We start from the raw sequence: 10,420 nt of genomic DNA on the forward strand, positions 1-10,420 counted from the left end.
CTACCCTGTCTGGTCAGCTGACCGCTAGCTGGTGTGGGTCACTGGCTTCCTCTGATTGCAGTGGTAACCCACAGCTGGGCTCCTTCCTCACTGCTCCAAAAGTAGCAGGCACCTTAGTGTTACAAGCCCCCACTCCCCATCTGGTGCTCTCAGTGGGGATACCAGTGCTCCCGCCTGTCCCCATCGCCTCAGCAGGGAATGCTGGCTGTCAGGGGGTGCAGCAGTGCTCTCAGCGGGTGGACGTGCACCTCTGTGCATCCCCTACATGTTGCCACTTTAGATAAGCAAATCTTTCCCTAACATATGGGAGCAAGGAAGAATAAACATACATAGGAGTCAGTGTCTGATTGCAGGCTGGTTTTAAAATATAGATAAGGAAACAAATGCTTCATATGAAAATGTAAGCCAATAAATACTACTGTAAGTAAAAGTTTTATCCTGTTAAACTGTTTGTACAGTAGCAAAACCATATTTGAAAGAAACCTGCAGAACCTATTATACTGAATGAAGGATGGAGTTGTCATGTGACTCAGAACCCCGGGGGTACACTGTATGGCCCGCAATACATCCACTACATCTGGCCTGTGGAGTTGGAGGACTTTGCCCATGCCCGTGTTAGGGTCAGGCAGCTTCTAGCTGCCCCTGTGCTGCTGTCACTTCTCCCTACCCCACCAGCTCTGGTCCATCGGGCTTTGCCTGCACCCACACTGCCACTCCTTTCCCTAGCCTCTCACTCCATGGCTGCAGCGCAGGTGCAGCTTCCAGCCAGTGGGAAGCTGTGATGGGGGCTGTGTAGCTGTGCCTACACTGCAGTGGGGACAGGGAGGGAACTGGGGAGTAGCAGCAGCAGCATGGGTGGAGTTTGCAGTTGCCTGGCCCCAGTATGGCTTCCCTGTAGCAAGAAACCTTTTTGCCTGCTCCCCTCTCAAATGTGAAGCTCCTCCATATGGCAAAAGCCCCTTTTTCAGTAGTTGTTCCCTTTTGGGGATGCTTTTTCTTTTTTACCTTTTCTTCCTTCCTGTCTCTCTTTCTATTATTATTATTATTATTATTATTATTATTATTATTATTATTATTATTATTATTATTAATAACAACAATAATAATAATATAAGGTGTACTTGTAGTGAAAATAGAGCTTGTAGATGCTTTTACAAATGTACTTTAAGTTTAAAAGTAAGTTGTACCATGTAACAATGTTAGCAAGGGCAGGAATCTCTGTATGGAGTGGGTCCCTGAATGAATCATGGTTGATTGTGTAACACAGTAGCTGGTCTGGATAAGGAAGTTAACAAGCGGCAATTAACACCTACATACTACATACTAAGGAGAGGAAAGAATCAATATAGAGCCAGGAACTCCCTGAAACTTCACTGTTAGAAGTACGGAAGCCCCGGGTTGAACTAATTAATGCTGGAAACAGACCCTTGGGGCTGAAATACCCCCTGATCAACCACTTCCAGAGCTGTATTCATTATGGCAGTGAATCAATCAAAATTCATCAATGGACTTCTGAGACTGCACGTACTTGTGGACGTGATCCCTGGGGCTGATGGGTGCCATCCAGCAGCTACCACGAGGGACGTCCCTCGAGGTCAACGACCCCTGGATTGGGTAAGCCCGAGAATTGGGGAGTCACCAAAGTCTGCCAGAGAGGGATAACAGACAGTGAAGAATGACCCCAAGGGCAGCCTCTTTGACCTGACCAACACCCTGCCTGTACAGCCAGAAGGACTAGCCGGCGACTCCCTTCTGAAGCAACATCGCAATGAAAGAGGCTTCGGCTGAACATCAACGGCAGACTCCAGCACTTGGGGATAGGTACATCTTGACACCAGTGGTTAGTGTTCATAGTTACTGTGAGTGTGTATGTGTGCGTGTTTGAGGGGATCAGCACCAAGGCTTACGGTCTGACTTTTGCATCTGTCCAATAAACTAGAATTTTATGATGATCCTGTGAGTTGATCCTTTGTAGCCAACATCCCCACCAGCTGGAAGTGTGCCCATGCTACAACTGAGGAGCAGGTTGGAGGGATGAGCTGGGAGAAGTAGCAGTGACGGTACAGTTCCTAGCTGCCTGGCCCCAGCACAGGCATGCATGGGGAAAGCCCCCTGTTGCTGACATGCTGAAGCCACCTTTTACCAGAGCAGGGTTGTTTTGACCATGACTTGTAAAAAGTTGCTGGCCCTTGCCATAATCAATATCATGGATGTGAGAAGAAAGGAGAAATTGAGTAATCAGTTTTCAACTATGTGGAAAGGCAGCATTTACTGTCTAGCTGTGGATGGTATTATGTATGTTACCAGGTAGTTTTGCTGTATTACAATTTCTTTGGTGAATACTTTAAACAATTTAAAACATTAGTTCATTTTTATTAAGCAAGAGGTTCCAAAGGCTGCATCATTCAGTAGCCATGTGTTGTTCAAAATTCTGATTAATATTTTGGAAGACAACCGCTACTAAGAAAAGTTTGTCACTGACACAAACTTAGGCGTGAGTCCTCAGTAGTGAATGTAGAGAACATATATTTAGTAGAGCTGGTAGAGAAGGAAAAAAAAACTTTTCTGAAAATCAGTTTTGCTTTTTTCATCAAAAAAATGGAATTGTTTCAAGCAGATGTAGTTACATTTTGGCTGTATTCTAAAGTCATTCATTCAGGAGCAAAGAAGCCTGGCTAAACTTACAGGAAGGGGCTTGTATTCTGGAAAGGCGTATCTTTGAAAAGGATTTGGGATTTGCTTGATATCATCACCTGAATCAGTTGTGGCAAAGTGGGATAACACAGTACTTCTGTGTACACACAAGGGGGAGAAGGGCAGTAACATTTTCTTGGCTCATTGAATATGTTTCTGGTAAGAGTAGTTCTTTAATAATATGTTCATATCTGTTTATGTTTTAAAAAGATACAAAAACACTGGACATGGTTCAAAGAGGAGTGCCAGGAAAGGTTTGAAATCTGGAAAACATGTTTGGGAACGAGACATGATTAAGCTACAGGAGCTTAATCTATTTAGTGTACTGAGAAGTTTAAATGGTCACTCCAGAGGGAGCGGTTGTATACTACTTGCAGATTCTTAAATCTGGCACAGAAGGGAATAATGAAATCCAATGACTAGAAATTGAAGATAAATTCAAGCTGGAAGTGTGCTTTTTAACTGAGAATAATAGGCGTTGGAAAACCATTACAAAAGCTATCTGTAATTCAACCAGAAATTGTAGGGCTACACAGGAATCTCCAGCTATATATCATAATATTCCTTCTAGTTCCAAGGTCTATTAATCTACTAGGGGATTTTCTTCAAATCCTATAAATTAGTGATCATTTAAGTTTTAATGTTTAGAAACTGAGAGCAAATAATGATTTGTGTGTGTTTTTTCAATTTTGTAACAGTTACAAAATAGAAAATTATATTTATTTTCAATAGTGAAAGTTTAACAAATATATTTGGTGTGTTTCCTAGTTATAACCCATTCTGTAACAATTGTAAAAGCTTGGCATCCTCGCAGATACTTTCTAAAATGGTACTGGCATGTAAGTGTAGTATGTATGTATGGAGTGTGTATATATTAACTGACACTTTCATTTTCTAATGTTGCTGTACAGTGCTAAGGGACACTTTTAAAAAACTTCATTGCTTGGGGAAACTGGTTAGAGGACATGGAATACATTTTTCCATCAATTTAAACAGATTTTTTCTTTAAAAATGATCAATGTAAAGATTATCTGTTGAACAGAAGTTTTAGCTGTCTTATATTGGCATGGCAAGTTCTGAAATTGTTGCCTAATTTAGTAATCAAGAATTTCTGTCTCAGAACAGGCTTTCCCAATGATGAAGAAAGAGATTTATGGAATTTGTCCACTCTGTATACAAAGTACTACAGGTTTCTTGTGGCAGACTTACATTAATAATGAGCCAAGTGAATGTGCGTACATATACTATATAGTAATAATTTGTTCCCGTCCACATACTCTGTTCCAAAAGTGGTGTGTTTAAGCTATAAAAGAAATAGAAAGGGAAAAATGTTTAAATCCTAATTTGTGGTCTGCATTTGGGGGGGAAAAAAAAAAAAAAAAAAGCTAGTCTGCCTGATGAGCATTCTGATCTAAGTCGTGATTTTAGCAAGCATAGGTTATTATTTGGAATTCACTAACTGCATTTGGCACCATCATATTTATATGCCTATGAAGGAAGTTTAAAGGGAAGAAAGGTGGAGTGACCAGAAGAATGTATTTAAGCAGTGGGATCCAATGGAATGTGGATTATCTTAATTTGTATTCAGCATGGTGTTAAGTTTAAACTTCTAGGTTTTTTCATTTCCAATTTATTATTTTATTAATAGACACGTTCTTGTGATATGATTATGAGTCGCTGCATGTCTTCCTGATTGCTGAAGAGAGGCCAAAAAATCAAAGCTTGTCTGCTTCCTCTAAGAGTGGGGATTCTGCCCTGATTAATATTAAAAGAACAGCTGAACAGTGATGTGGTGATTTTTGAATGGAGCTATCTTGGGTTGCAAAATGAGACTGTTAGCCCAACTGCACCTTGTTAGATAACTAAAGAAACATTTTGAATGTTTCTATGTATTAAGACTGTACTGAGCTTTATGTTCCTGGCTCTGGGCAGGGAATGTTAGCTTTCAAATTTTTTTCCTGTCTGGAGAATGTTTAAGAGTCTGCCTGTTGAAATACTCTCTGCCACTGCTGCTCTTACTTGTCTTCTAACTGGATCAAGCCTTGTTAGAGTCTCATAATATAACACTACTTCTTTGCAATATGAACACACTGTGCCTATAAAAAGAGAACAGTCCAGCTTGTATGACATGAGATGTTAAACTTTCAGTAGAAAGTCCATAAAGGGTCTTTCTTAAATTCAGTGTAAATTCAAAGTCACAAATTTGTTTCATTGTGGAGGAAGAATATTTGGTGTACCAAAACTAAAGATAACTATACAAAAAATGGTTACTTCCAATTGGTTAACAGTAGAGGTGCACCAGTACATCAGTCTGATATCAGATTGGCACAGATATAAAGAAAATTGACTGTATCGGAAATCAGCTTTTTCTGCCTGATGTAGCTGATTAATCAGCTGATCGGTCAAATTATACTCCAGGCATATTGGCTGATACCAATCTGATAACCATTTTACAGAAATGCAACCGGGTGGTGTAGAAAGCAGTGCCATGAAGGTAAGTCTGTGGAGTGGGGCAGGTCGAAGCCCCCAAGGTAAGGGAAGGAGAGGGTATGGCCCAGAGGGGCAGCGCCCCCAACCCTTGCCCCTGCCTAACTCCCTCCCTCCCTCCCTCTCCATAGGGACCTTGATCTGCCTCTGCTCCATGCTCCTTCCCTCCTCCACCCCCCTTCTGGTTCACTGGGGCTGGGGGCATTGCCCTGTCAGGGTGAAATGGGACCCCAGGGCCGGGGCAGGGAGGGGGACGGAGTCATGGGCGGCTTGTTTAGGGGATCAGTGTCCTAATGCTTAAAAATGGTGGCAGGAGCACTTGAACTAAAGCTCATTTGTCATGGTTTAGTTCAAGCTCTGCCACCACCATTTTTAAGCTTGGGGATGCTTTTAACCAGAGCGGAGCTGAGCAGGTTGAGGGCAGAGGTGGGCTGCCTGCTGTGGGCTCAGGGCTCTGTGCCCTGCTGCCTTTGCCAAGGGAGCCATGTGCTGGCCACGCATCCCCTGCCCGTCCAGCAACAGGAGGCACAACTTGCTGCTGCCGCTGCTGCTTGGCGGGCAGGGGGTGTATGACCGGTGCATGGCTCCCTTGGAAAAGGCAGCAGGCCGGAGAGCCTAGAGTCCACAGCTGGTAGCCCATATCTGCTCTTGCCCTGTACAGAAATCTGGGGGGGCACATACCCTCCCATACCCCTCTCATGGGTGTGCGCAGTGGTGGGGAGCTGCCCCTGTCCCCCCTGCACCTGCTGATGAGCTGCCTGCAGCTCCATCCCGTGCTTACCCCAGCCCTGAATCCTATTCACTGCCCTGGCTGGGCAACGCCCCCAGCCCCGACCCACTCCTTCCCTCACCATGGGGGCCTTGATCTGTCTCCCTCATGCCCCTTCCCATCCACAGACTTACCTGCAGGGTGCTGTTCTTCATACTGCCTGGCTATACTCCTGGCCACGTGCACGCTGCGGCTGCATGCATGCATGTGGTATCTGGGGCTGCGGCCAGAAGGCACATTACATTTATTGGTATGTGATGGGCTATACCAGCCAAAAAAAATCTGATAATGTTAATTTTCCTTTTATCGGTGCTGATCTGATATGGCACTGATATATGGGTGCACCTCTACATATTTAGGAATTCAGTCGTGTTCTGGATTGCATTCCCTGTGCAAAGGCTGGATACCTGTATGCTCTTTCCACTTCCAGCACAGGTTTATCCAGCTTTTTCAGGCCATTTCTGGGGAAAAACTCAATAAATCTAGGCCTTGTTTCTTTTTTACCCTCTTGGGAATATCAGTGATGCTAATGTAATTGCTTCTCAGCTTCTTGTAAGAAGAAAAGTTTTCATCAATAATCTGTGTTGTAGGTCTAGTGTTTGTTGCATAGCAGATAAAAATTTGCAAAGTGGCTATGCTATTTTTAAATTTCTTCCACATTGCTAGTCATTTGGTTGATCAGCTCTCAAGCTGATCTGGTTTTGCTTCTCTTTCCAGGCAGTATTATCTTGGATTGAGATGTGTATGTGGAACAAAAAATATTACTCTTGCTGTAAGCGTGCATGTAGGTAAAGGTGACAGCTTAAGAATGGTATTTAAAAGTTTACTTTTTGGGAGCTGGCATATAATTATTAATAATAATAATATTATTATTATTGTCGTATATATATATATATATTTAATATATATATTAGTTTCTCCGCTTTCAGAAGCAGACCGGCTGTCTAACAAACAAGTACACATAGTCTGAGAAACTGGGGGCATGTTCCATAACATGAGATGAGGTGGCACCAGCTCACAAGGCCAGAGAGAGACCTGAAATTCCTGTTTTGGGAAGGGTGTGCATGTGATGAACTATATGGACAGTGTGATGACCACAGAGAGAGACCAATCAGTGATAGCCATGGATGAAGAGTAACCAGGAGCCATCAGAAGGGAAGGAGAATACAAAAGCAGATACTTGAGAGGAAAAAAAGGGTCTCCCCCCATCCTCCTCCCTGAGAGGAGTCCCTGAGGCCACCATGGACAGAGCATACCACCAGCCTGTCTCATCCACCCCATGGGGGGGGGGGCGGCATGTGGGCCTTGGCATCCCACCTCCAGACTGCTGACATCTGACACCTAAAAGAGAGCCTCAGAGTGAAGCCTGCATCCTGGCCAGATGTACTTTGATTTTGTTGGCAGCCCTAGAATTGGTAGCTTTAGAATTGCTTGATTATTTGTATGGTTTCTTTTTTGTTATCACTGTGTATCAATAACTTTGCCTATTATTGAGTGGTCAGTCTGAGGGTGGAACAAGGCACCTGGATCCTAAATCGAGAGCCAGCAAAAGGTACAGTTGGCATGGAATAGCTAGTAGTAATATTTATTTATTGCATTTGATAAAACAATGCTATAAAATGAATAATGCGAATTATAAGTAAAATGTATTAATAATTTATATTTTTTTGCTAAAATCGTAACATAAGACTGCACATTCCAGTTTAAAACAGAACACTGTATATATTGATACCAAAAATAGATAAAATAAAGCAACAGCCAGGGAAGTAATCTGGGAATACTTTTGGATTTTGCCCCTTATTCTGTTTGAGTAATGCTAATACACCTAGGGAGTGTCAGCTAGGCTGTGAGTTGTTAGAGAGAAGCCAAAATTGTTTTTTCTTTATTAGCCCAGTATTGACAATTTTCCTAATGGGGAGATCCATTTTCCTTTTATTTTTTCAAAGATCAAGGCAACAAATAGTAATTTAGGTTATCTACCTCATTCTTCCTGCAAGAAGATAGTCTGTTCATTCCACCTGCCTATGGCAACTGCAGATCTTGTAGATTAGCTAGAGATAAAAACCATTTAAAAAAGTAATTATATATATTTTTTTATTTTAGAATGAACCATGTGGTGGGGAGGGGAGGGAGGGTCAACACCTTGTAGTTTTGCTCTGTACTATAAAATGGACTCTACCTTAGATCTATAGATCTTTTAGTGCTGCCAGTACTACCCTTCTGATGACTTATTGCAGGGATTTTCAAACTTTTTTAATCGGTGTAACCCCAGTGGCCAGACATGGAGTGGGGGGAGAGGGTGGCATGCAGTTGGATGTGGAGCGGGGTCATGGGTAGTGGTGGCAGCCGCCATGTGTGAGCTTCCCACCCCCCTCCCCTGCCATGCTCCTGGGCAGCAGTGGCATGGGGTGGGTGGTACTCTGTCCTCACCCTCCTGCACGTACCCCTTAGAGCCTTCCCAACTACCCCTGGGGGGTACATGTACCCCTGGTTGACAATCCCTGACTTATTGTAAAAGGATAAAATTCCAGCCAAAGCTTGTTTGGTCATGAAATGAATTATTCCTGAATCCAGAAGATCAAAGTTAGTTTTTGTAGGACTGAACCTTAATTAGTTGCATAAAGTCTTCATTATTATATTAAAATGAGTGATGTTTACATTTCTGAATTCCTAGTAATTATCCAAACTGCAGTGTATGTAAAGCAGATTCAGGAATTAAAAGACTGAACCTACTTATTAGCATTTTCCTTTTCCTTGAGTTGTCATATGGATTTTGTTTATGGCTGGCTGGCCTGGCGTACCTATGATGATTTACAGTTATACCTGGTTGTGTGGATTGCCCTCTGGCCCTGTTTTCCTCAGAGTAGTCTTTTTGGTACCTGAATGATTTCAATGCATGTTTAAAAGGAAAACAAACTAATCATTACTAAGAAACATCAAAGTTCTTGGAGAAAGATGAGAACGTATTGTTCTTTATCACTGTGTAAGTCACTTCACCTCTCTGTATGTCCTTCCTGCCTTAAATCTATGAATCTATTAGATTATTCATTTTAAACTCCTCCTTACTGTCCTCAATTGTGGCCACAAATTTCTTGGTTTTTTTGGCTTTCCTTATCAGTTTTCTACAATTCATATTTTCTGACTCATCCCCTTTATCCTGTATGTTGCATGTAGTTTTCTCCTATGTATATATGCAAGTAAAAACATTTATAACTGCTTTACCTTCCATTTTATCCCAAGTTGGATTTTTAACCAGCCTCTTTGGGCTTTTGATTGTGGCTTCTTATCTGGTAAAATGTTCTTAACCAGCTCCAGATTATTGTTCATATTTTTCTATTTTAAATTTTCTCCTGGATGATTTGGCTTGTAATTGCATTTAGCTTTGTGAAATTGGCTCTTTAAAAACTCCAAGTGTACACATTGATAGATAATAACAAATATTAATAACATAAACTGGATGAAAACCAGCAGAAAGCACGCGTAAGTGCAATTAAAAAAATAGTTGCAGGCAAGGACTTCATGTAACTTAGTTACTGCTGATGTTTTGTTTTCTGTAAACTCAATCTTTAAACGTTGAAGAATTTGCTTTCTGTTGGGAGCATCTGTGATGATGGAATCCAGAAGGGACATATACAGCTCTCTCATGGGCACTTTATTTATTTTTCTTGTTTTTGCTGATTGTTCTTAATTTCCATAAAGCTATTCTGACTAGAAGTATGAGTGCACCCTGAGCTTGGAAAATCATAATTACTTTTGGAGATGTCATAGAACAGTGTTGTCATTGGAAGGATGTTTCATAGTTTCATACTTTGTAGGGTCGGAAGGGACCTGAGCGGATCATCGAGTCTGACCCCCTGCCATGGCAGGAAAGAGTACTGGGGTCAAACAACCCCAGCAAGGTGTTCATCTAGCCTCCTCTTAAAGACCCCCAGGGTAGGAGCCAGCACCACTTCCCTTGGAAGTTGGTTCCAGATCCTAGCTGCCCTGACTGTGAAGTAGCGCCTCCTGATATCTAGCCTAAATCTACCTTCTGCCAGCTTGTGACCGTTATTCGTAGTCACTCCTGGTAGTGCTTGGGGGAACAGGGACTCCCCCAATGCCTGCTGGTCCCCTGTGACTAGTTTGTAACAGGCCACTAGATCCCCCTCAGCCTTCTTTTCTGGAGGCTGAACAGGTTCAGGTCCCTTAGCCTCTCCTTGTAGGGCCTGCCCTGCTGCCCCCTGATCAGGCGAGTGGCTCTCCTCTGAACCCTCTCCATGTTGTCCACATCCCTCTTGAAGTGCGGCACCCAGAACTGGATGCAGTACTCCAGCTGTGGCTTGACCAGTACGGCATAGAGGGGGGGTATCACCTCCTTGGATGTGCTTGAGATGCATCTGTGGATGGCCTTCCTAACTGCATCCCCACACTGCTGGCCCATGTTCATATTCGCATCAGTGATGACTCCAGGATCCTTTTCTGCCTCTGTAC

Source organism: Gavialis gangeticus, unplaced genomic scaffold (assembly GCF_001723915.1).
Source record: "Gavialis gangeticus isolate Ggan-Ray unplaced genomic scaffold, GavGan_comp1, whole genome shotgun sequence".
NCBI classification, from domain to species: domain Eukaryota; kingdom Metazoa; phylum Chordata; order Crocodylia; family Gavialidae; genus Gavialis; species Gavialis gangeticus.